At 41.4% G+C, this 26,681-nt stretch overlaps 1 protein-coding gene across 1 annotated transcript in view; it reads left to right on the top strand.

The window, feature by feature from the left end:
* Nucleotides 1-1,468: 1,468 nt before the first annotated feature.
* Nucleotides 1,469-26,681, top strand: part of FAR2 (fatty acyl CoA reductase 2) — a 195,935-nt gene continuing 170,722 nt past the window's right edge. Inside the window, exon 1 of the mRNA XM_011934101.1 lies at nt 1,469-1,872. The gene's annotated coding sequence lies outside the window, so the exon portion shown is untranslated. The remainder of the gene's footprint in view (nt 1,873-26,681) is intronic.

The raw sequence follows: 26,681 nt of genomic DNA, 5'->3' as shown, positions 1-26,681 counted from the left end.
ACTGAAAGTGTTTTTAATTTCCTACTTTATAAACAACTCAGTAATAAATATGCAACTATGTACATGCGACATTTCTCTTTTATGGATTAGCTCCTTTGAATACATTCTAAGACATGGGAATCTGGGTCCAGAACAAGAAAAAATTTCGGTACTGAACACCTTGGGAATGTGTTGCTGAACTGCTTTCCAACAAAAGCGTGGTTACAATTTACCTTCCATCTGCTATCTGATAAGTGATTTCTATATGTTTTCACCAGCATTTGACATTATCATTTCAAGTGCTGTCACACGCATTTTGAAGATACATTCAAATTTATTCTTGAGGAGGGAGGGGTAACGCAAAATACTATAAATTTGGTTGTAACTTTTTTTCTTTTGCATTCAGGCAGTCACCAGAGGAAATTAGTCAGTGTTTTTAGGTTACACTTTGGTTAACACATTTAATTAAACAGCCCGGTAGTAGAGAATTAAAGATGGGTGTTATTATTTTAATTTCATGAAATCGCTCCTTAATTCTAACTTTCATAAGTCAAATTTTATTTCTTTAATTGCATGTCGATTGTTATAATGAGGAGAATCAGAACAGCTTATAAGACAATATTTCTTTTTTATTTTCCTTAACACACCATATTTATTTGGAAATTTACCTCCTACATTGTCCAGGGAATTAGGATGGGCGTTGGCCGTTTTTCAGCACTTCCTGGTTGAGGCCAAGGGCTCCACTCACGTGCCTGTCCATCCCTCTACAAGGCTTGCCTGGCAGCTGCAGTTTTTCCGTTGAAAATTTAACAATGATCAAATCCCCCAAAAAGCTACCAAGCTAAAAAATGAAACATCTTTTTTTTCTTTTAAATCCGGAGAAGTGCTGCTGAGCACAGCTGGCTCGCTGCTGTTCCTGCAGCCCCCATCTCTGATCCTTTCTAGTCTCCTACCCACCCCCACCCACCATAGGCAGGCAGAGCCGGATTTCTGCCCTTCAAACCCCGAGTGTGAAGATACCTCGCCTGAAGTCCTCGCATCACCCTGCACCCTCATGCCCTTGAGTTTTAAAAAGCCACTGCGTTCGTGGGTCACTGCAGGGCGCCTCCGCAGTGTCTTTAGCAGATACAAGAGCATCCCTCCCACGAGATGTGCAGTGTAGTCAAGCTGAGTAAACTGGGATTTTTGGCTGCCTTTTCCGCTAGGGTGGGTGGGGAAAGGTGTGTCCCCCAAGCGTTCAGTTCAGACTAGAACCTTTGAATCTCTCTCTCTCCTCAGTATCTCCCTCCATCCCCTACCCCGCCACCTTTCACAGTGTGGGAGTTCTCCCTTCCCACACCAGAGAGGGGCGCCTTTCCAGCTTCCTTGTCCCCTCGCCCACTGATTAAAAAATTGAGAAAAAAACCAACCCCCAAACCCAAAACAAAACAAAAGCCCCAAACAAACAAACAAACAAAACCCACTGAAACCAGAACCACCCCCCGCCCTCCCCGCAACCACACAAATGCGGGAATCACAGCCAGTGGATCTGCTGGTGCTGAATGAATGGAAGCGCTGAGCGGGCCTGCGCGTGCGGCCGCCCTGCCCACGATGCTGTCTCCCCGCGGCCTGTAGGGCCCTCGCTGGCCCCTCGCCCACCTCCCGCCCCGGGCTGAGGCTGCCGCCGGTTCCGCGCCCAACGCCGAGGCAGCGGCGGCGACGGGTAAGGTCGGAGGGAGGGTGGTTTCCTCCCGCCCCACACCCAGTCTCCGAGCCGGATATATAGAGTGTCACGTTTGGGAGCAGAAAGACCGGAGCTGTTTCCTTGTGGCTGGAGCGCTTCCCGTAGCCTCGGGGAAGGAGCAGGATTTATAGGACCACTAGTTGAACCCCATCCTCGTGCTGGAGGAACAGGTATTCCAGGGTCTCCAGCCCTGGCGCTCGCAGAGCCCACGCGCTCCGAAGGCAGAGACCGGACTGGGGGCGGCCCAGGAGGGAGGGCTTGGCTGGGTTCGCAGGGCGGAGCGGTTCCCTGCCGGACCTCGAGGAGGGTGGGTGTGAGGCCGGGTGGGAGGGGAGAAGCATTTGCGGAGGCTCTGCCCCCGAAGCTGCCCCCGGCTGCACCCCGTCGTCACCGGCCGTTTAGGCGCGTTTGGCGTCGGCGGAGCCCGCCAAGGTGTGGCGCGCGGGGGTTGCAAAGGGCAGCGAGCCGGGAAGGATCCGGGAAGGTTAATGTGGGGGGCCGCGCCGTGGGGACTGGGGACCGAGGGAGAGAGGAGCGAGGCCGGGTCCCGCCCAGGCCTCCTGGGCCCTTGGGACTATTTCTGGAGAGAGCGCGCAAATGCCGGGGCCACGTGTGAAACGGCAGCCGTCCTAGGTCCCCTCCTGGCGCCCGGGACCGCCAGGGCGCCCAGCCCAGGTCCCCGGAGCAGGTCCTCGCCAGCCCCCAGCCCCACCCCAGGCTGCGCGCGTCCCAACCCTCCCACTTGACCCTTGCCGGGGTCGTGGCTGACGTGTGCTGGGGCTGCTGGTGAGGCCGGGGCGGGGTTTGCCCCCGTAGGAAGTTTTAGACATCCTCCTGCGGTCAGGGCATCCTGCGGGTGTGCAGGGGAGCAGGTGCCAGAAGACTCCAACTGGTGTAGATGGCTTGCGGGAAGGCTGCTTAACACTCCCAGCAAGTAGAATTACCCGCGGGGCAGTCTCAGTCTATTAAAACAATTCATGCCCAACCTTATCCTAGAAACCAGAGGAAGGCGTCACACCTGCCAGCAGTGGGCACCTTTTCTTCCACGGATGAGTTATATGGTGTGAGCAACCAAGGTTATCGCTGGATCTGCAAGAGTTTAGCAAGGACAGAGTACGGTCAGAAAAATGACCAGGAAACTCAGATGGATGGTACTTTTCTGTTTGCTAGGTCTAGAGAAGTTTGACACTGTGCAAATGGAAATTTGAGAATTACCCCGTGGTTTCAATTACTCATCTCTCTATATTCCCATTTATATGAACTGGAGATTTGACTGACAGGTGTAGTTAGTCCAAAATTTATAAAGCGGGGCAAGGAACTAAATAAAAACTTAAAGCAGCCACGTAAACTGCAAGAGCAGGCATTTCCGCAGAAGGGATATTTGTGTGTGAGACTTCTAGGAGATGGGCATGAGGTCTTTACCAGGCTGACTCGTGTGTCAGTATTCCATCAGTAGTATTTCTCAGGATCCACGTCTTTACAGTACTCTTTTCCTAATTCTGAGGGCAGCTTTTGCACCTGCTGTATTAACAAATTCCTCACTTACTCCTGTTGCTAACACTAGGTTATAATTATCTATAAAATAGATGTAAATCACCATAGTTGGTAAATCGTACAGCTATTAGAGAAATTAAAGTAAATGAAAATATCCTTTCCTTAAAGGAGGCTAAAATGTGACATCCAATTACAGAGGAAGATGGAAAGGTTGAAAATAAATAAAATGGCTTATATTAGGATATTACTTTGGGGTTTATAAAGCATGTGATCATCTTGACCCTCTTACCATCTGCTTTCCTATCTCCTGAAGAAGCATTCTTGAGTGCATTTGTTTCTGGCAACATGTCATCAGCGTTAAAAATTCCTTGATTTTGCATTAATTCCCATGCACTCATGAAAACTTACTTATTCACAAATACAGCTTTGTGAAGGATCATGCATAGTGACCACCAGCATGCTTGTCTGTACCAATATATTCTGACATTGTGGGTTCTGTTGGAACATGTATTACCTTTGAAGAGGGTAACAGACCAATTTGAGAATGTGATGAAAGCTATGGAATATGAAAGACAAATACATACATATTAACACAAAATTGTCCAACTCCTGACAATTTCAGGAGTTTATGGCCTCCTTGAGACCCAACCTCCTACGTTCTAGATGTCTAGAGACTCCAGGCAGGGCCAGCTTCATGGAAATGCAAAACTGCAGCTGCACAGGGCCTTGTGCTTGGAAGGGCCCTGCATTTGGTAAGGTTCTGCAATCACCGTCTGCTGGCTTAATAATTTTCAAACAAGAGGCTGTGAATGTTCATTGTGAAGTGTGTCCTACCTGACCCCAGGCTGACAAACTTGGTTTGTTATCCTGACCCCAGGCTGACAAACTTGGTCTAAAACTAACCAAATAACAGTGTTGTCTTAACAGCAATCCCATGTTTATGGTAAGTTCTCCAGTACACACCTGAAATTTATCTGCTGCTCACTTAGGTGCCCTTGGACATGTCATTCAGCCTTCCTATATTTCAGTTTCCTCATTGACAAAATAAAAACAACAGATGATACTTTCTACTTTCTTTATTTTCAAGGTTGTATTATCTCTAAGTGAAAATAGGTAATAATTGTAAAAAAAGTCTACTGACTTTGAATAGTTCTTTTCTAAAAATTATGCTGTTGTTGAAGGGTTAAACTTTGCCCTCCATTTTTCAGAAGTGGCTTGAGGAAGGTTGGTTAAGTACACTAAAAAGATTGCAGAACTTTTCTGACCCTTATAGTTTGGTGGAAAATAAAACAAAAAGTAGCCAAGTATTCAGTATGTCAAATACTCCTGAAATATTATTTGGACACAACTGGAATTTTCAACTAAAGGTGCAGAATAACTTTTTGGATACCAAAGGTAGTTACTGAATTAAATTAATGTTTTAGTCTAATTCATCCAAAAATCAAACTGTGAGAAACTGAGCCAATGACTGAAAATTTTTAAGGGGGTAATCCTTTTTGTTTCATTTAATTAAAAAAATCTGTAAGTTCAAAAGTTTGGTCAAGTCATTCTTTAAAATATCCTAGGAAATGCCAAATCAATTTAAAATACACCTGGTCTCTTGCCAAGCACACCTAGTGACCTTTTGTAACTCTGGTGCCTCTTAAAGAGGAACTGAGAAAACAGACAAGTCCTCTGTTCCAGACTCCTCTCTTAACTACTCTGTGACCTCAAAACTTATCTTTACTCCAGCCGTCCATGTTAGCATGATGGCAATACACTCAGAACCACTGAGGAATAAAATAGTGTGAAAGGGAATTGATCAAACTCCTATATTAAGGTCTTCTAATGGGGTCACTAGAACGGATGAATGGAGATTCGTTCTTCGTGCAATTACTCTGTGCAGGTGCATGCAGTGTGCTTTAGGATACAAAGTAACAGGTCCTGTATTCAGTAAACTTATGACATCATTAGCAAGACAAATATGTCAACGTAAGGTATTAATTTAAAATAACAAATAAGTAGTTACAAGGCAACAGAAGATTTGGCACCAAATGAGTGGTACAGAAAATAAGTGCAATGAATTCCCAAGAAGAGAATAAAATAAGCTGAAATGCTGAGGGAAGCATAAAGGGAAAGGCCCTTAGAGATAGCCCTTAAAGTTCTGGTCCTAATAGAGATGAACAAATAAGACTTTTGGGTGCCCAGGGACCTCAGTGGCACTTTGGGGTGGGAGGTGTGCAGAAAAGGAATATCTGGATGCAGCTGAAGTTTTATGTAAGGAAAAGGCAGGAGATAACTCTGTAAGAGAAATTCCCTCTGGCTAGCTTCATTCATATAATAAATAATTATTAAGCCCGTTCTGTGACCAGACACTTTGCCAGTTTTTCCACATTTGGTGTTGAACAAAGCAGATGTGTTCCCTAGTTTTTTGGAACCTACAGACGTTTACAAAATAAACATGTAGGAATACATTATGGGAAGTAGCATGGAGAAGAACAGAATGCTTTAAGAAAAAAATCAGGGTCGCTGACTCCATTTTGGTGTTCTGAGAAGGCTTGCTCTTTGACAAAGAAAGATTTCAATTGCTATTGGAAAAAAACCATAGGGGTTAACGTTACTAAAAAAAAACAAAAAATCAACAAAGAGAAAAAGCAATCTGGGCACAGGAAATTGCAAATGGGAAGGTCCTAAGAGAAAAAGCTTGCAGCATTCAAGGGACAGAGAGGAGGCAGGCCCTGTGACTGCTGTTAGGTGAGGGCGCTGCTGAGAGGCAGGACACCAGTTGGGGAGGGGAGCAGGTGGCTGATCATGCCCAGCTTCACGGTGTTGATAAAGATCTTGAATTTAATTTGAGTAGGTTGCCATTGAAGGCTTTTAAGCCAGAGACTGTTTTAATTTCTGTTTTGAGGAACTCTTTATGTAGACAGTAAAGAGAGTGAACTAGAGGGATAAAGGATTGGAGGTAGTAAGACCAGGGAGGACAAGCACAGGTGAGAGTACTGTCAGGGAGGAGGGAGAGAAGTGCACAGACTTGAGGTGTGTTTTGAGAGTTGGATTGACACATCTTGGTGATAGACTGGATATGGGAGGTGGGCGAGGCAGAAAGAAGGGTGGGAATGAATTCATTTCATAGATACTGCTAAATGCTTATAATCCAAAACAGTAGGCTCAGATGCATATGATTTAGAGATGCCATAAGAAGAACTGAAAAATAGAACAAAAACTGATTGCCCTGGTTATTACCTCTGGAAAAGTATACTGGCTGCTGGGATAGGGGTGAGAGAAAGGAGGGAGGAGATTTTTGCTTTTCATACTATCCTCTACTGTTGGAATGATTTTTACAACCACGCTTGCATTTTATAATTTTTTAAAAAGGTTATCACCATGACAGATATAGCTTCTGTTTTTCTGGCTTGAGCTCATAGATGGAATATGGTGTAATTTCCTAAAATGAGAAAAATTAGGGAAGAAAGATCTGATCCTCTCCAAAATAATTATTCCAAAACACAATTTACTCCCCTGCTTAAAACCCTGTCATTCCTCTGCCTTGCCTACAGCAGTTTTTCCCAAACTGTAGTGTATGAATTATTATTTTCTTGGGATATTAACAGTTAAGTAAAGGAAGAAAAGCTTCCCTGATGATATAACTTTGAGAAACACTTGATTTAACCTACTTAACAAGTTATATTGCAAGAATCCTCAGAGCTTTTAATGTCCTAATGTGTGTTAGTAATCATCAAGAAAGCAGAGATCTTTTATGCTATATTTCCTAAACTTATTTAACCTTGAAATGCTTTTCCAGCAGAACATCTAAGAGAGTTAGCATTCAGCATAACACGCTTTGGGAAATGCTGTCCTATATTAATAGATTAAACCTTTTAACATCTACAGTTCTCTATTAACCATAAGCTTCTCTCATCTCTTTAATCCTACTTGGTGGAAAGCGGGAGACTGGAATTGACTCTGTTAATAGGCATTAAGTTGATGAAAACAATTCTGCTCTGTGGATGATATTCAGAAACAAGATCTGCAGTCTGATTAAAAGCAAAATTGTTTTTCATTTCTACTTCTTTGGCTAGGCTCTGCAGGACCTCATCAAGGTACATTTTGTCAAGTCTATATTTAATACATGTGACCTGAGGCATAAACAATGGAGAAGACTCCCCAGGGCCTCTTAGGTCCCAAGGTAGGCCTGGGACTTATCTGATCCTTGTAAGCCATCCCCTGCAGTGCAATACAGTGTGACTACATAGGGCATCTGTAGGAACATTGATTTTTGAGTCATATATACACTTCCTGGATCCCCATGCATTTGTATGGTGGTAGGCTGGAGGCAGAAATGCAACTTATGGCCAAAGAATAGTGCAGCAGAGCATAATGGAAGAAGCAGGTTCACACAGCTATAGACTTCTTCCATGGCTTCATCAGCTCTCTGTTCCAACCCAGGGGTCAGCAACTATGACCCGAGGCTGAAATCTGGCCCCTGCCTTTTTGTTTATTCTTTGAACTAAGAATGGTTCTTATATTTTTAAATGGTTGAAAAAAATCAAAAGAATAATATTATGTGACATGGGAAAAATAATAGGAAATTTAACCTATATGAAATTTAACCTTCAGTGTCTATAAAGTTTCATCAGAAATCAGCTTGTGTCATTCATCTAATCATCCCTATTTGCTGTGACTGCTTTAGTGCCCTAACCAGTCAATTATTATGACATTCAAAGCCTAATATATTTACCTTGTGGTCCTTTACAGAAATGTTTGTTGACCCCTGCTCTAGGCTATGAAACTCACCTGCCATAGGTAATCTTAATTGTTTTGTTTTTCATTTGTTTAATTTATGAGAGGGTAGAAATAAAATAGTTAAATCAACTTCCTAGTAGGTCCTCAAACATTATTGGCATTCAGGCACAGAAAGAGAAATACTGCATGATCTCATTTTTAGATGGAATCCAAAAATGTTGAACTCATAAATAAAAGTAGAGAGAAGAATAGTGGTTACCAGAAGTTGAAGGCAAAAAGTGGTAGGGGTGCAGGGTGGGGGTGAGATGGGAATGGGGGGGTCGAGGTGGGGGGAAGTTGCTGGTCAAAGGGTTCAAAGTTTCAGTTAGGCAGGAGGCATAAGTTTTGAGATCTACTGCAGAGCAGGATGACTATAGGCCATGATAATGTGTATTTCAAAATAAGTAAATTTCAAATGTCTCACCACAAAAATGATAAGTGGTGGCTAAATGTATGAAATTATAATTTGTAAATTTAAAATAATATTAATTTTAAAAATGAAACAAACCATTGTTGGCCTTGTTGGCCAACAATGCCAGTTTTTGTTGATGGCTAGTGTTGCTAATGCTGCATGCCCATGTAAAGAGCAGAAGACAGTCACAAAAGTGGTCACTTTTAAATTTTATTCAAACATTTGAACTCCTATATACAGGATAGGCACTCAGATAAATATGGCTTCCAGAGGTAAGGGGGAAATTAAATCTACTATAACTTAACTGTTTTATTTTGTTACCTCTGAACAGATTGGATTTCCTATGAGTAGTCACCTCTGATTTTTATTTCAATAATGAAGTCAATCTTTTTAATTTTTTTATTATTAATGCACACTTTTGTATGAAGAGTGGTAGTTTAGAGGTGACAGCCTCAATTCTAGATGACAGACATACACATTTCTCTGTCCCCACCCTAAACCTACTGAATCAGAATTTTGGCGTGAGGATCCCCAGGGGTTTCATAAGTAGTTGCACAGGGGTAGATTTTGGAATAGCTAGCCCAGGTATTTCCATGGAACATAGAGTCAGAAAATAAGACCCTCGAGGCCTGGTGCTTGGCTCTGTTACTGCTGTCATAAAATATTTTTAGATGAGGATGTGCTGTGGGATCACAGAGTTTGGATTTTGGGTCTCGTTGCCAGCCATATTGATTGGGAGATTTCTGTAAGATATCTAACTTTATAAAGAGGACTGGTTACAGGTGATGTCTTCATTCAATACACATTTTCCCACTTTAATCAACATGTATTAAAGCAAAGGACATTATATATATGTGTGTGTGTGTGTGTGTGTATGTATATAAAACAATGTGACTACACAATGCAATTAAACAATGAAAATTGATTAAACAATGTGGTTAAACAATGAAAAAAAAAAGCCTTACTATAATTGCCAGACACTAAGAATAACATTTGCTTGTTGATTTAGCTGTATTATTTCAAAGTCCTAGATAATTTTGCATCCTTAACCACTGGAGTTTTGCAAAAGCATTTTTCAAGCTGCAGTTGATAATATGTATCCCCTATGGCTTTTGGACATCTTGCTTTTAAGGCATTTTAACTTCCCAGGATTCTCCAGAGACAGCCCCAAAACATTGAAGCCCACACCTGAAGGGAGGAAGAGAAAGCAAACACTCATCCCTGTGAATTTGTGTAGAAAAGACAAAAATATGGCTTATCCAACCCACTTACTATCCTTCCACCTTAGCTGGGAAGTTGTTGGATCAGTAGAATTTGCTGATGAATAACAGGATGACCACAGGAGGCAAGAATATTATTTCCTGTGTCAAGAAATGAGAAAAAGTCATTGTGAAAACACCCCACATTTTAGATCATTTTTAAAAAAATGGTTCACTATTTATTACAGGTCATTGAAAGGGCACATTCCACAGAAGTGAGCAAAATGTCCCAGGTATCCTTGAAAGCAAGATCCTTGGAAATTAGGATGACAATTAAGTTATGTGTCTGGTCCCAACATATTTGAAATCTCTTGAGCACTTCCAGCAGAATTAGATTCACCAGTGCACAGTATTGTCAAGAAACCAAAAGAACCTGCCAAGATAAACTGAGTAAAAGAAACTGTAGCAATTCAATGTCTGTGCATGTATTAAAGATTTTTGCTTATTATTTTCAATAAAGTATATGTAATACTGCAAGTTGTATGGATAGAAGTAACATAGTTTTAGCATCTTGAAGATCGATGGTATTCAGTTAATGAAATCATAGAGAAATTTGCCTAAAACTTAAGAGAAACTGTTTGCTTAGAATAATATTGTTCCTGATAGATATTAATTAATAAGTAAATATTAATAAAACCAACTTTATGTCAGTAAATACTAATAAGTAAAAATATTAATAAAACCAACTTTGTATTTCTCTTTCTATTTCACTGTAACTATTGTCTCATTTTGAATTGAATCTTATTTCACCTGTGTTTTGTTTACACAATACCTTCAAGACATATCTCCCCTGAAGCTAAGCACATGATCTAAAAGATGGACACTTGTTCTTTAACCAAAGAGCTTTCTGGGGATTGAGATCCACTTACCAAACTATTCTCAAAGCTGCAGGAATCTCTGATGGCTTAAAAGAATTAATTTCCCTCATCCAAATGAGCAGTTTGCTTCTTTCTCAGCAACTTGTACTTGCCATAACTCTCTTCTTAGCAGAAGTGTGACATTGCCTCTTCCTTGTTTTCCTTCTACTATTTTGGTGCAGTTTTGCCAGAGGCAATGGTTATGCAAGTGCTGCTGAGTGCGTTCCTGATCACAGGATGACACTTAGGTAAATTTAGGTCTCAGTTTCTTTTAGGACAGAACAAACTTTTCCCAAATTAGACTTCCTTGAACTCCTAGACATACTATATGTTGGCGCATATCACACCATCTTGTCTACAGTACCTAGCAGTGAGTGTAAATAGCTTTGTCTTAACTAAGTATATTCATACTGGAAATTGTAGAATGTTCAAGTACCATATCTATATTTGGTTCAGCTCTCTTACAGAAAAGAAAAGCCAGTCCCAAAGACATGAAGTGGCTTGTCACACATCCATTTAGTGGGTGCATCAAGGCTAGTATCCACATCTTATGAGTGCAATTCCCATAACCATTCCATTCCATTCATTCATTTATTCATTCGTAGGATTTACTGAGTACCTACTATGTGCCAGGCAGGATGTTTAGCTTTGCAAATAGAATGCAAAACAAGTTATAGTACCAGTCCTCAAATTTTAGTACCCCCTACTCTTTGAGCAATATTTGGCCAGTTGCAACTTGGAGTTTGTGCAATTTTTCAGTAATGATACCCAGTGTGTAAATATACAATGCTCATATATCTTTATTTTCCCCTCTTCCATCTCCTAACCAGTCCCAGTCAGCGACTTGACTTCCCATAGCACCAAGCACTTAACACCAATAAGAGTAAGATGGGAGGCTGGGCGTGGTGGCTCATGCCTATAATCCCAGCACTTTGGGAGGCTGAGGAGATCGAGACAATCCAGGCTAACATGGTGAAACCCCATCCCTACCAAAAATACAAAAAATTAGCTGGGCATGTTGGCAGGCGCCTGTAGTCCCAGCCACCCAGGAGGCTGAGGCAGGAAAATGGTGTGAACCCGGGAGGCAGAGCTTAGAGTGAGCCAAGATTGTGCCACTGCACTCCAGCCTGGGCAACAGTGTGAGACTCTGTCTCCCCCCCACCCCACCAAAAAAAAAGCATACGATGGGAAATTAAGTTGAAATGAAATATTAAAAATTCCATAGGGAAGATCATGAAAATTCTTCCCAAGAAAACAATGTTCTTGATTCACTACTGCAAGGCTTGGGAGTTAGTTAGCTTGTGTGTCTCTCCTCTTGTTTACTCACTGTGTCACCAGGTCCTCTCTTTCCTCAAACTGGCTGAGCTCTAGCTTGCATCCTCTAGCTTTCCTTTCCTTTCTGTATCTAAAGATAGACACAAACTCTTGGTGTTTTAAGTACTTAAGTGCTAATCCTTGTGGGGAAAGTGAGAGGGGAAGAGCAAAAATAACCGATGTGAAGAAGTTATGAAGTTTCCAGAATGATACCGTTGAGTCTTGGCATAGGATCAGTAGTTAGTTGCCTACTTCCTCTAAGATAAGTGGAAAAACCCCATTATCTTCAGCTATCTGTCTTTATTTCTGGAGGCAAGATCAAAAATCAACCATCTGCCCTATAAGTCCTTACTTATTCTCCTGAACTAGATGAGTATGGGCATTGTCTGATGAGAGGATTTCTAGCTTTCATCAGATTCTCACAGAATTCATGACCAGAACAACGTGGGGGAATGACTGCTTTAGGAGCCATTAAGTGGACCATTTTAGTTCCTCGAAGTTCTCTAGACTCTGGCTGCTGTCAGGTCAGGAAAGATGCCTTCTGAAGATTCCTCACAGGGACTGTACAGCTGTTTGAGATACATAGGATTTTATATTCCATCTTCAGTGAGCATTACATTGTTCCAAAACAGAGAAAGGATTACGTTATTCCCCTGCATAACACCTTCCATGGCTCCCCATTCCCTACAGTAGCCTTGCCAAGTGTGTGAGATGCTAATTGAGGTAGACTGTGGGAGGTGGGTGTTTCCAGTGCAGAAGAACCCTTGATATCACCTTCACTTACTGCTATATGGCTGTGTATCCAAAGGCAAGTTACTTAACTTCCTGCTATATGGCTGTATTCAAAGGCAAGTTACTTTGTAGTAGAATAATTTATAATCCTTTGGGTATATACCCAGTAGTGGGATGGCTGGGTCATATGGTACATCTAGTTCTAGATCCTTGAGGAATCGCCATACTGTTTTCCATAATGGTTGAACTAGTTTACAATCCCACCAACAGTGTAAAAGTGTTCCTATTTCTCCACATCCTCTCCAACACTTGTGGGACATGGATGCAGCTGGAAACCATCATTCTTAGCAAACTATCACAAGAAGAGAAAACCAAACACCACATGTTCTCACTCATAGGTGGGAACTGAACAATGAGATCACTTGGACTCGGGAAGGGGAACATCACACACTGGGCTTATCATGGGGAGGGGGGAGGGGGGAGGGATTGCATTGGGGAGTTATACCTGATATAAATGATGAATTGATGGGTGCTGACGAGTTGATGGGTGCAGCACACCAACATGGCACAAGTATACATATGTAACAAACCTGCACGTTATGCACATGTACCCTAGAACTTAAAGTATAATAAATAAAAAATAAAAAAAAAAAAAAAAAAAAAACAAAGGCAAGTTACTTAACCTTTCAGTCTTCCCAATGTATTCATTTGCTAGGGCTGCTATAACAAAGTACTGCAAACTGAGTGGCTTAACCAAAAGAAGTGTATTGTGTCACAGTTTTGAAGGCTAGATGTCTGAGATCAAGGTGTCAGCAGGGTTGGCTTCTGAGGGCTGTGAGGGAAGGATCTGTTCCAGACCTCTCTTTCTTTGCTAATAGTTGGCTGCCTTCGCCTTGTGTCTCACATCATCTTCTTTCTATGCATATATCTGTCTTTTTATAAAGACATCCATCATATTGGATTAGGGACTCCCCCCACTCCAGTATGACCTCATCTTAATTAATTGTATTTGCAGTGATCATATTTCCAAATAAGGTCACATTCTAAGGCACTGAGGTTTAGGACTTCAGCATATAAAATGATTCAATCCATAACACCCAGGAAATTATTACTTGACTCCTTATTATCACAATGGAAAATGAGATGAAACTATCTATAAACCACTGTCTGTGTACTAAGAAGAAATACATATATTTTTAGTATGGATTAATAGTGAACATAAGTAATGACTACTGACTTCACCAAGAGTTTCTTCTCCACATTATCTTTATCATTTTTTATTAGGTATAACATCCTTGTAGAAAAGTCAATATATCATAAATGCACATAACACACACAGACACCTCCCAGATTCTATATTCCAAGTTAAAAAAGAAAAACAGAAAAACATTTATCAACATCCTATAAGCTCCCCTCATACTCCTGGGCAGTACCTAGTGCCTCCCAGATTATCCACTGTCTTGAAATCTAAGTCACAGATTAGCTAAGTTCAATCATGGATTAGCTTTACCAGTTTTTGGAGTTTGTATAAATGAAATTATACAGTAATACTTTTTTACGTCTGGCTTCTTTACTCAATATTATGGTTATGAGATCCTTCCAAATTATTGTGTGTATTTGTAGATTATTCATTCACATTGCTGTATAGTACTCCATACTGTGAATATGCCATACTTTATCCATTCTGTTGATGAAGACTTTAGTAGTTTCCATTGTGAGTTTCTTAGGACTAGAGCTGCTATGAGCACTCTTGAGAATGTCTTTTGTTAAACACACGTGTACACATTTCTTTGGGATATACTTAGGTGTGAAATTGCTTTATTCAAAGAGCTTTAATAAATCTGCCAAAGGGTTTTCCAAATTGATTGATCAAGTAATACTCCCAGCAGTGGCAGTCAAGAATTTCCCTTGTTCCACATTCTTGCCAACACTTTTTATTTTCTGTCATTTTCCTTTTAACCATTTGAGTGGAAAAGTAGTTGTGAGGCATGGTGGTTTTATTTGTATTTCTCTGGTAAGTGAAAAGATTGAGCACCTTTCCATATATTTATTGGCCACTTGGATATCTTCTCTTGTGATGTCCCCACATCTTTGCTCATTTGTCTATTGGGTTATCTATCTTTTTCATAGTAATTTGTGGGTATACATTATATATTCTGGATACAATTCCTCTGTTGGATATGCACTTTGTCAATGTCTTCTCCCAGTCTATACCAGGCCTTTTCACTCTTTTTTCTCTTTCAATGAACACAAATTCTTAATCTTAATAGAGTTCAATTTATTAGTATTGTTCTTCATAGTATTTTTTGCCTACTCATGAATCAAGATGTTCTTTTCTAAAAAATTTGTTTTGCCTTTTACACTAAAAGATATACTATCCATCTGAAATTAACTTTTTGTATGATGTGAGAAATCAAATACATATTTTTCCATGTGGATATTCAATTGCCTCAAAATTAGTCATTAGAATTCTGCGTATCATTTTAAATCACAAGGACATAGTAGCAGTCTGGATACCTCAGAACGAACACATTTAAGGATAAAGTCATTTAAAACATATCTCACTATAATGACTTCTGCAGCCCATTTTGACTGTGAATAGCCTAGGATGTTCAGTGTTAAGGTCAAATGCTCATTTATTCTGCTTGCAGGAACCTAATTTCTGGTCTAATAGATTAAGTAAAATAAAACAAATAAATGCATCCTCTTGGAAATAGATCACTCCAAAAAATCAAAGTATTAAATTTAAAATTAATTTGGATCCTCAATGTAAGGGTTATTGGTGAAAAATGTAGTAGTGTGAAAAGGTCATGACCAAACATTTGAGGAGAAATAATCAAAAGGCTTATCTTTTTTTTTTTTTTTTTTTTATACGGAGTCTCGCTCTGTCACCCAGGCTGGAGTGCAGTGGCGAGATCTTGGCTCACTGCAAGCTCCGCCTCCCGGGTTCACGCCGTTCTCCTGCCTCAGCCTCCCGAGTAGCTGGACTACAGGCGCCCACCACCTCGCCCGGCTCATTTTTTGTTTTTTGTTTTTTGTATTTTTAGTAGAGACGGGGTTTCACTGTGTTAGCCAGGATGGTCTCGATCTCCTGACCTCGTGATCCGCCTGCCTCGGCCTCCTAAAGTGCTGGGTTTACAGGCGTGAGCCACCGGGCCTGGCCAAAAGGCTTATCTTTTATTATTAAGGAAGGCAAATGAAAGGCCCACTTGTCTTCATTACACTTATACATTTAATGTCTCACTAGTTCCCCCAACTGTCATCAAGATGGCAGACGTGGAATAAGGAGAGGTTGAAGGCAGAAAGATTAGCTAGGTGGCCATTCATTCTTTCATGCATTCATTCAACAAGAATTTATTCAATGATTATTGTAACAAGTATTGTATGAAATTCTGTGAATATTAAGAAGACTAAAACACAGTCATTGCCCCCAAGGCATTTGCAATCCAGTGGAGAAAACAGACAACCAAGCAGTCACTTACATAAATGTGACAATGGATAGAGGCTCTGAGAGTTTGGCAGATAGGACATTCAACTCAGCCCAGAGTGAGGAGAGGCCTGGGATTCCCTTCTCAAAGTCTGAGGTTTGCCCACTGAAGGGTAAGACAGAATGAGGGATAAATGGAGGACATGGCCTCTAGAGCTAGTCTACAAGATGTGTGACCTTGGGCAAATCACTTTCTTTCTCTGTGCCGTAGTTTTCTACTTGTTAAATGGGATTTATAATAGTAATCACCATAGAATTGTTCTGCTAATTCATTCTTCCGTTAGAAGAGTGATTGGCACTGAGTATGTGTTTAGTGAGTCAAGGTATTGTCATATGTGAGAGTTACAGCATTACAATTGGTCCCAAAGTTCTGGAGAAGCAAAGAAGTATTATCTACAGCATTTGTCCAATGTGATCACTGTAGTCGACAGAGAAGAGCAGTGACCAGAACCCAGGTGTTCAGACTGTTGTCCTGATTGTGCTCAATATCTACATCAGATAAATGGCTAGATTATCTCTAAAGTTCCTTTCCACTCTCATGTCCTATGATTCTGCAGCTCCTGCTGAGATAGACTTAATAAATATGATTTGAATTCTGGTGATAGAGAAATAAAGGAAGAAATCAAAATCCATTCTGAGATTTCCAGCTGAGTAACTGAGTGAGCAGTGATATCATTTCAAAAGAAACAGGCAAGTCAAGAAGAGATAGGTATATGGAGACTGGGAATCATATAGCACAGATTTGTGGATAGAATTTTTAGGTTGGAAGAAACTATTTCCATCATTTTAATTCAGTGTGGTAGAGAGGCAGATATTTCCATAGTTAGTCACAACCACAGAAACAGGAGCCCTATTGCCTAGATTAGGGTTTGTCACTTACTAGCAAGTTACTTAAATGTTCTGCATCTGGCTTTCTTCATCTGTAAAATGCAGGTGAAGTGCAGATTGAACCATGCACAATTGCCCTTTGTAGGTCAAAATGGTTGAGTTGGCAATTTCATATGGTTCGACCTAATAATAGATATACTCTAAGGGGCTGTACTGAGAAGTAAGTGAGTTCATATGTGTTACCTGCTTAGGCCAGAGATCAACACATAATACAGTACTATGGAAGTGTTTCCCTTATTATTAAGGCCATTTAGCTTTTTCAAAATCGATTGCACCAAGCTTCATTTAGGAAGAACAATCAGAAATTGCATAGTATGCCTATTTAGGTCTCTTTTCCATTCTTCACTTAGGCAGGCACGAGGCCTTGATGAGGCAGTTAGTCCCTAGGAATACAGCTGGGTTTACTTTTGCCAACATGGTTGCTGCCATTTTGCTCATTTCTCATGCCTCCATCTAGACAGGCATTGGCTTCTGCTCCAAAAGGAAATTTAGCAGCAGAGTTCTGGGATGAGCTAGCTTCCTCTCCCTGTTCTTTTGTCCTCCACCCTTACTCCCTCCTCAGCCCAACTCTTGGTACCAGCAGGCCTAGTTTCCATCTCCCTCAGTGTGATATTGGTGACATACTGGTCATCCAACATCTGAAGGCCCTTGGTATTCTGGACACCCTATCTGGCCCTGCAAAGAGGGGAAAAGGAGAAGGGCACATCTAAGGCTAAGAAGAGGGAAGAATGGAGGGGGAAGTGAAGGGGGCTCCAGCTCTGAGCCTTGAACTGAGGAGTAGGACAGACACAGAGGCTACTGAGGAACCCTGTTCTAGTTGCATGACTTTGATAAGTCTTAGTCTGTTTGTGTGATGAGTCTCCAATTGTGCATGAACAAAGATGCAGAGATATGTTAAAGAAGCAGGAATAACAAAACAAAACTAAAAATGTGTCTTTCTTGTGTCTTTTAAATCACAGGGACACAGTAGCAATCTGGACATCCTAGCAGTAAAAGCAGTATGAGTGGAGTTCCTTACAGAACTGTTTACTTGCTGTTGCCTGGTGTCATACACAGATTAACGATGACTCATACTGTTGGTTTATAATATATATTCCAGTTTGTGAATTGTCTTTTCACTTTCTTTCTTTTGTTTGTTTTTTGTTTTCTTTTTGAAGCACAAAAGTTCTTACTATTAATGTAGGTAAAGTTACTGAATATTTTCTCTCTGTTTTCAGATATTTGTATCTTGCTTAAGGAGATTATTCCCTAGCTGCGTCATGTTTTAAGTAATTAGTTTGTAAACCTCTCCTACATTAGGCTCTGGTTTCAAGTTTGCAACCATTCAAGTTTGCAATGGTTTATTTCCTCTTGTTGGTGTCACCCTAGTGATACATTTTACACAAAGGAAGAAAATACTCTAAGGATGAAATTCAGAATAACAAATTATGGCTGATTAAAATCACCCTTGCTAATTACTGAATGTTTCACAAGTGCAAGACACTTTACAAAAACTGTCGCATCAATCCCAGGGATCACAGATGAGGAAAATTAGGCCCACAAAGTTTAAAATATAATCATTAAGCAAGCAATTAACATAAAAATATAGTTATTATTGAAAGCATAATTTCAGTTAGGGGACAGTTCCAACTCGAAAATCTCCTTTGAGAGTTAACCTAAAGAATACTTGGGGTGTTGAAATATTCCCATTTTGTTTGAATGTAGTAGACACATTTATATTAAAAGTAGCATCATATCTGCCTGAAAATCAATGAAAAATGATTCTACCTTCTTTATCGATGATCAAGTTTTTTAAGAACAGAGTGTCTTTATTATCAAGGACAGTTTGGAAAACAGTTGTACCAAATAGGTAAACATTTGGAGCCTTGAAGAGGAAATTAGCTGTTGAGGTTAGAGTTTCCTTGCAAATTCAATACATTTAAGTTCACAGAGTTCTAATATTCTAATACATGGTAATTAAGAAAAAAATGTAGAACAGAGTTATCAGGTGTACAAATGTCCTAGATGTTGTTGTATAGGAAAAACAGGAAGCAAATGAACACCTGGTAAAAAGCTTTCTCCTGTCCTATAGCATATAGAAGACATAAATTTCTTTCATCAAAATTTCAGTCTTTGCTCTGTCACTAACAATGGCCTTAGCCAAATCACTACTTGTCTCTGATCCTCAGTTTCCTCATCTGTGAATAACAACATCTACACTATTTACCTCCCAAGGTTTTTGTGAGAAGGTACTGAAATGTGTGCATGAAATGCTTTGAGAATTGTTAATATAAAGTCTAAGATGTAAATTATAAGAGTTGCTGATATATTAATAGTAAATGGTATTGACAGTATCTAAGACTGATAAGGTCTTTTGTGTATGTGTGTACAGACTTTAATATCTATATACATAATTTTACACATGATAATAGTAATTTTCATTTAAATTACATTTAACACTCCTTGGAGGACTTATTATATCCATTATTTTATGTAAGTTCCTGATTAACCTTGTGAGGTGGACCAAGTGTTGTCTTATCTTTCCATGTTGATAATGCTGATCTTTGCTTTCTAACTGAAAGGAAAGCCTCTCTTCTTTGGCAATTTCCGTAGCTTCTGTCAGTCCTTATTGCTGTTACTTGTCACCTTCAGATTATTCCCTGATATTTATCAAATATGTGGCTCACATATGTTCTCTCCTCTCCTACTTCTGAGAGTATTCTTAACTTCAAAGTCCATGTGGGTGAACATTCAGCACTCTGATGCCTTGACCTCACACTTTCATCAGTTTTCATTTTAAGCACTAAAGCACCCAATTTTTAGAAACCTACTTACAAGGCAAGTCCTTGGGCTTTGACATTGCTCCAGACAGCTATATCTGAAATCTCTAAATCTGACAGTTCACTCTTGGACAGTGACCTTCTTTACTTCAAGCTCTCTTAGTTTCTTTCTCCCTCTATACCTATGGTTCCAGTTCAACAAGACTTTTATTCTTTAGACTCCCCGCCATGCCTGCCCCATACACATATACATGTGCACTTTCTCATAGTCCATGAGCTTCCTCCGCATCTTACTTCTTTCTCTGTGTAGCCTAGGTCAATTACTTTAAGAGTACACTTGCCAACTGCTTCTATTCCTACCCTTTTTATTTGTCACTCCCAGTTTGGATCTTGCCAATAATCGATTTTCCCTGCTCCAACCACCAGCAGTCAGGTGTTGCTGGAGAAAAACCAGGTAAGTATTTGTATGAAATGGAGATGGTACAAATCCATGGCTGTCCCCATTGGATACTCTGTTGCTTTCAGCTTGTTTGCTGGTTTCTGGTGTGTTTGCTATTCTATCTGAAGGAGTTGTTATAAATATTTACCCCTTTCCAGGAGCTTTTTCCTTTACTTGCAACTTTTTAAATAACAATATATGATCTTGCCTCACACTCCACAGAGAAAAGAAAAATAACCAAAGATCTGTCTCCGGTTGTGCTCCAACCTATCTCTTTTCCTTCTTTTTAGAGGATGACATGACATTTCCCTGTTCAAGTCTGACCTATTTTTTTCTACAAATTTTATTCCCTCTGAACTTCTCCAGAGGCTTACTTCCACTTATTTTCGTTTTCTCCTTTTCTGTCTCTCAGAGCATGTAAATGCTCAAACATTTCATTTCACTAACAAATAAATGAACATCCCACACACACCCTTATTTTTATATTCTTCTATTCTTCAACTGTTACGTCTTTATCCTATATCACTTTTCCTTTTGTGGTTGAATGTCACCCAGAGGTACTTTACATTAGCTCTTCTGATTAAGTAATGCATCCACGGAGTTGTCATATAACTACTACAATCAAACAACGGTTCACGTATTATCCTGACAATATAGTGCTTTATTTAGTCACTTCTATGTTGACATTTTGCCTTATTCAATAAGGAAGTTTACTTTAGATGAATATATGTCTGTAACTTGCAGCTTTGACCAACGACTAGAGAGAGTATCAAAGCACTAACTGTTACACCTCGTGTAAGAAACAAGAACTTTAAGGATAGTGATGGGAATTGTGGGGAAAAATTCCTCATTACCAGTTACTAATGTGACATTCTTGGAGAGATGGTGCATCCCAAATAAACAGTGTAGTCAAAATAAATATGCATACTCTCATAGATAAAATGCAAACAGTTTCTTTACACAGAATTCCAGAAAGTAGCAGAGGGTGGGATCTTGATAATGTGTCAGTCAAGAGTAAACACAGATGCCAGGGAAGTCTTTCCTGCACAGTTAGTTTATCCTGCCTGAAATCAGAGGCCAACTGGGAGTTGCTGAACTTTGGTTCTCACTCCATAAAACAGAAGCCTGCAATTAGATGAAACCTTGCCTCTGCTGACAGAAATTACTAAGATTTATGATACTGTGAGGGTATGTGGGGGACCTTATATTGTTAGCAAGTGTCAAATTACCCTGATGACATTTCTGGTCAGCTCATTTCCGGGGATGGAAAGCAGTATGCTTACTGACAGACTAGGCCCTGCGAGGCATCCTGATTTGGTGCATGTTCAGATGTTTCAAAAGCTCATTTCTGAAGAACAGGCTCAGAAAGAAATGAACAAAAAGTAATTCAAACTACCAATAATCATAATTTAGTATTCATCTTGTGTCCAGAATTGGTTCCTTCCAGTGGGTTCCTTGGTCTTGCTGACATCAAGAATGAAGTCGCGGACCTTTCCAGTGAGTGTTACAGCTCTTAAAGATGGTGTGTCCAGAGTTTATTTCTTCATATGTGTCCAGAGTTTCTCCCTTTTGGTGGGTTCGTAGTCTCGCTGACTTCAAGAAGGAAGCTGTGGACCTTCGCCATGAGTGTTACAGCTCTTAAAGGTGGTGTGGACCCAAAGACTGAGCAGCAGCAAAATTTATTGTGAAGAGCGAAAGAACAAAGCTTTCACAGCATGGAAGGGTATCCAAGCAGGTTGCAGCTGCTGGCTGGGGTGGCCAGCTTTTATTCCCTTATTTGTCCCCTCCCATGTCCTGCTGATTGGTCCCTTTTACAGAGTGTTGATTTCCATTTTACAGAGTGCTGATTGGTCCATTTTACAGAGTGCTGATTGATGTGTTTACAATCCTTCATCTAGACACAGAGTGTTGATTGGTGCATTTTTACAGAGTACTGATTAGTACATTTACAATCCTCTAGCTAGACACAGAGTGCTGATGGGTGCATTTTTAGAGAGTGCTGATTGGTGCATATACAATCTTTTAGACAGTGCTGATTGGTGTGTTTTTACAGAGTGCTGATTGGTGCATTTGCAATCCTCTAGCTGGACAGAAAAGTTTTCTAAGTCCCCACTCAACCCAGGAAGTCTAGCTGGCTTCACCTGTCAATCCCCTCTCTAAACAGGACACCCCAACTGCTGTTGGGAATTGGGTGATGACTACTCTAGCTACTTCCTGCTGGACAGGGGCAAAGAAGGGGACCTGCAGTTGTAGTGTCCTCCAGAGATGAACTCTTTAGGCCAGTGAAAGGGCCAGTGGGTCGGTTCAGGGGTCCTTGGTAGAAGTTGTTAGTTGAGCTCATTTGGGATTCCATTTGTAAGACCATCTGTAGCTTGATGGCCTTGATCCTAGAGGAAACAAATTTGACAAGGAGGTTAAAAATACAGGGTCCAAAGGCGAGTAATAGCAAGATGACTGTCCTGGGACCTAGAAAGGGGAGAAGGCATATTGACCAACTCCAGAGGTTGGTATAAGAGTTTGAAAGGCATTGTCTGATTTCAGAAGCCTTTTCCTGTAAATGCTGGGCAGCATCTCGTACTATCCCTGACTGGTTAGTGTAAAAACAACACTCTTCCACTAAGAAGGTGCAGAGTCCTCCTTTCTCAACAGTGAGGAGGTCTAGGCCTTGGCGGTTTTGGAGAGTCACTGCTACCAAAGAGTCTATTTGGGATTGTAGAGTAAGGATAGATTTCATTATTCCTTGCAAACTGCCTGAGAAATCCTCTGAGAGTGTGTGGTAGCAGGACAATGAAGTAGATATACTTGCTATTCTGGTTTCTGCAGCACTGGCCATTCCTAACCCTATAAGTAGGTGTATTAGTTGTATGGCTCTGTGCTGACGGACTTGAGCTTTGAGGGGCACAGATAGGGCATGATTTCCATAAGATTAGAAGTTAGAATAATACTAGTCATACTGTTAACTTTTTTAGCAAGCTTTACTTTTGTTAAAAACCTTGTAAGTTTGGGATTTCAATTATTCTTTGCTATTAATAAGACCTCATTCAGCCCATATTAACTTAGAATTGGTATAGATTGGTCCTTCCTGATTCTGTAAGTGCTTTAAGGTTTGACTGAGTGCAAACAGCTGACACATTGAGCAGACCAGTTATTAGGCAATTTTCCTAACTCTGCTTCTACAAGAGTCTCCGTATCATTTACTGACTACCCATTGTGTCCTTTTCCTTAATCCCCTGGGAGGAAACATCTCCTGTCCTGAAGGGAGTTCCTCCTTGGTCTGGTCAGACTTTTGTATGGTAATTAATTAAGATTTAGATGCCCTGTTAGGAAACTTGTTGGGTTAAGGATTTTTGATAGGAAGGCTACCGGTTGTCAGTGGCCTCAGTGCTTTTGTGCTCTGCCCTTGTTTACTCTGACAACAAGGTGGTATTGGAGTGTTATAGGGTCATGGAGAAGACCTTCAATTATCAATTATAGATTTTAAATTTGCCTTGGCTTTTAAAGGAATAGGATACACTGTTTTATCTTTACTACTTCCATCTCTCTTTCTCTTTAACTTCTTCTTTGTCTCCCTCTTTCTGACTCCCTCTTTGTTGTCTTCTCCTTTCTCTCTTTGACGTTCTCTCTCTCTCTTTCTCTGACTTCCTCTTTGTCTCTGTCTCTTCCTCTCTCTCTCTCTCTCTGACTTTCTGTCTCTCTCTTTGACTCCTTGTCTCTTCCTCTCTCTCTTTCCTTCTCACTTGAACTTTCTGTCTCTCTCTTTCTCTCTTACTTCCTCTTTGTCTCGGTCTCTTCTTCTCTCTCTCTCTCTCTCTCTCTGACTTTCTGCCTCTTTCTCTCTTTCCTTTCTGCTGGTCTTTCCCTGCCTCTGCTAGCCGCTTGTGCTGCTGTTCTCCCCTCTCCTTCCCCTTTTTGATGGCTTCGACAATGTAAGACTGCCACCTCCTTGGGTTTTTGCACTGTGTGCAATAACTCCATGATTTCCTTGTGATATTTAATGGAGGTTCCCCCAGAGGTTAGGAACTCCCTTTCTTTCCATATTGCAGAATGAGCATGTAGGATTAGATAAGCATGCTTACTATCTGTAGCAAAGTCTCCCAATTACAACTGAGGAGGGGGGAGAAATACCTGGTTACAGGCTGTCCCAGGATTCCTCAAATGGTAATAGACCTTGAGGACAGCTGTCCGAGACAAGAGATTAACAGTGAGAAAGCTGCGCCAGTGTCCAGGAGGAATTTCCTGATCCTCAATGGTTATACGTACCCGGGGTTCAGTGAGGGTGATGACATGAGCTGGTGCTTGCCCCAGGCACCCTCAGTCCTGTTGTTGGATCATCTGATTGGGGCTTCTGGGCCAGAGAACCTTTGTCCTCTGGGGCGGTGTGCCTTCCAGTGATTGCCTTGGCATAGTGGACATGGACGAGGAGGCAGCTTGTTTCTCGTAGGACAATCTTTTTTAAAGTGTCCTTGCATGAGGAACGCCTCTGCCCGGCTGCCGTCCCATCTGGGATATGAGGAGTACCTCTGCCTGGCTCCCCCACCGTCTGGGAAGTGTGAAACACCTCCGCCCAGTTGCCCACTCTCTGGGAAGTGAGGAGCGCCTCTGCCTGGTTTCCGCACTGTCTGGGAAGTGAGGAGAGTCTCTGTCCAGTTGCCCACCATCTGGCAAGTGAGGAATGCCTCTGCCTGGCCGCCACTCCGTCTAGGATGTGAGGAGTGCCTCTGTCTGGCAGCCACCCTGACTGGGAAGTGAGGAGCACCTCTGCCCGGCCACCACCCCATCTAGCAAGTGAAGAGCATCTCTGCCCAGCTGCCGCCCCATCTGAGAATTGAGGAGTGCCACTGCCCTGCTGCCCCACCGTCTGGGAAGTGAGGAGCATCTCTGCCCTGCCGCCCAACTGACTAGGAAGTGAGAAGTGCTCTGCCTGGCCACCGCCCCATCTGGTAAGTGAGGAGTGCATCTGCCTGGCCACCAACCATCTGGGAAGTGAGGAGCCCCTCTGCACAGCTTCCCCACCACCTGAAAGTGAGGATCCCCTCCGCCTGGCCGCCACCCCATCTGGGAAGTGAGGAGCACCTCTGCCTGGCCGCTGTGCAACCTTCCAAGTGTGAAGTGACAGCCTTGTGTGTGAACTTTTCTGTCTTCCCCAAGTTTGCATTTTCAACATTAAAGTTTACTTTCTAATTAAAAGTTTAAAAAATAATAAAGTGTCTTTGCAAACTACACTGATAACAAGCCCTACCAGGTGATTGGCCTGCTCCATTTTCTGTCCTCTCTGAAGCACTGAGGTTTGTTTGTCTGAGGGCCATGATGAAGGGTGTGACCTTTCTATGATCTCGCTTTCCCTTTTTGGCCTGTTCCCCTCATCGCTGTTATAGAATAACTATATTTTTAATAATGCCTCCAGATTTTGTTCAGGACCCAGTGCTCACTTTTGGAGCTTTTTCCTGATATCCGTGGCTGATTGGGTAATAAACTCATCTTTTAGGATCAATTGACCCTTGAATGAGTCAGGTGACAGTGGAGTATATTTTCTTAAGGCCTCCCATAGCCGCTAAAGGAAGGCAGAAGGATTTTCTTCCTTTCCCTGAGTTATGTGGGGCATTTGAATAATTCATGGGCTTTTTCCTAATTCTTAGTCCTTCTAGAACACAGGTCAACAGTCCAGTCCCCATGATCTAAGTCGAGGTCCCAGTGGGTCTCCATACTGGGACGGCTTGCTGACTGGTAGGGAATTTGTCCCTTTCTTTGGCTGTCATTCTATCATTTACTTGACTGAGATACCAGGTATCTCAAAACTCTCAGGCTGCAGCTAAAGCTGCATTCTTTTCATGAAAGGCCAGGTTTGATCTAACAATAGCATGACATCTCTCCAAGTGAGGTCAAGGGTTTGCCCTAGACCCTATAGGACATCTATGTAACTCTCAGGTTTACCTGAAAACTTCCATAGGTCTGCTTTGATCTTCTTTAAATCAGAGAGGGAGAAGGGGACATGTACCCGGGTTGGGCCAAATTCCCCTCCCCCTACCGCTTGAAGGGGACATAACCCATAGCCAGGGGGTTTTTGTGATCCTTTGGAGATTTGTTTGCTTGTTTCCTTCTGGGTGGGGGAGATTAGAGGAGGCTTATCATTAATAGGAAGAGGAGCTATAGGGAGACTAGGATATGGGGGTGGGCTGAGAGGTCCTCTTGTGGGATGTAAATTGCAAGCTTTGTATAGTTGTGTATTCTCCTTCAATGAAAAGAAAACTTGGACATAAGATGTTTCACTCCCTTTGCCTTCCCTCTTACAGAAAAGGTTAAGCTGCAGGATAGTGTTGTAATTTATACTTCCCTCAGGTGGCCATTTTTCCCCATCAGAGAGAGAATATTGGAGCTAGGCCATAGTGCAGAAAAAAATGAGCTGCCTCTTTTTCAGGGTTTGCAGGTCAAATTGGTCCCAATGGCTTAGGATGCATTTCAAAGGTAAACCTGTTGATGCCTGAGTGTTTCCCATCTAAAAGACAAAACTGCCCACAGTTTTGGTTTGTTTGTTTCCCCACACCCAAGAACCCACAAGGGTCCCTGGACCCTGCTG

The sequence above is a fragment of the Colobus angolensis genome, unplaced genomic scaffold (assembly GCF_000951035.1).
Source record: "Colobus angolensis palliatus isolate OR3802 unplaced genomic scaffold, Cang.pa_1.0 Scaffold131, whole genome shotgun sequence".
Classification (NCBI taxonomy): domain Eukaryota; kingdom Metazoa; phylum Chordata; class Mammalia; order Primates; family Cercopithecidae; genus Colobus; species Colobus angolensis.
Note: the sequence above shows the minus strand (reverse complement) of the source record. Positions and strands in the feature narration are given on the sequence as shown.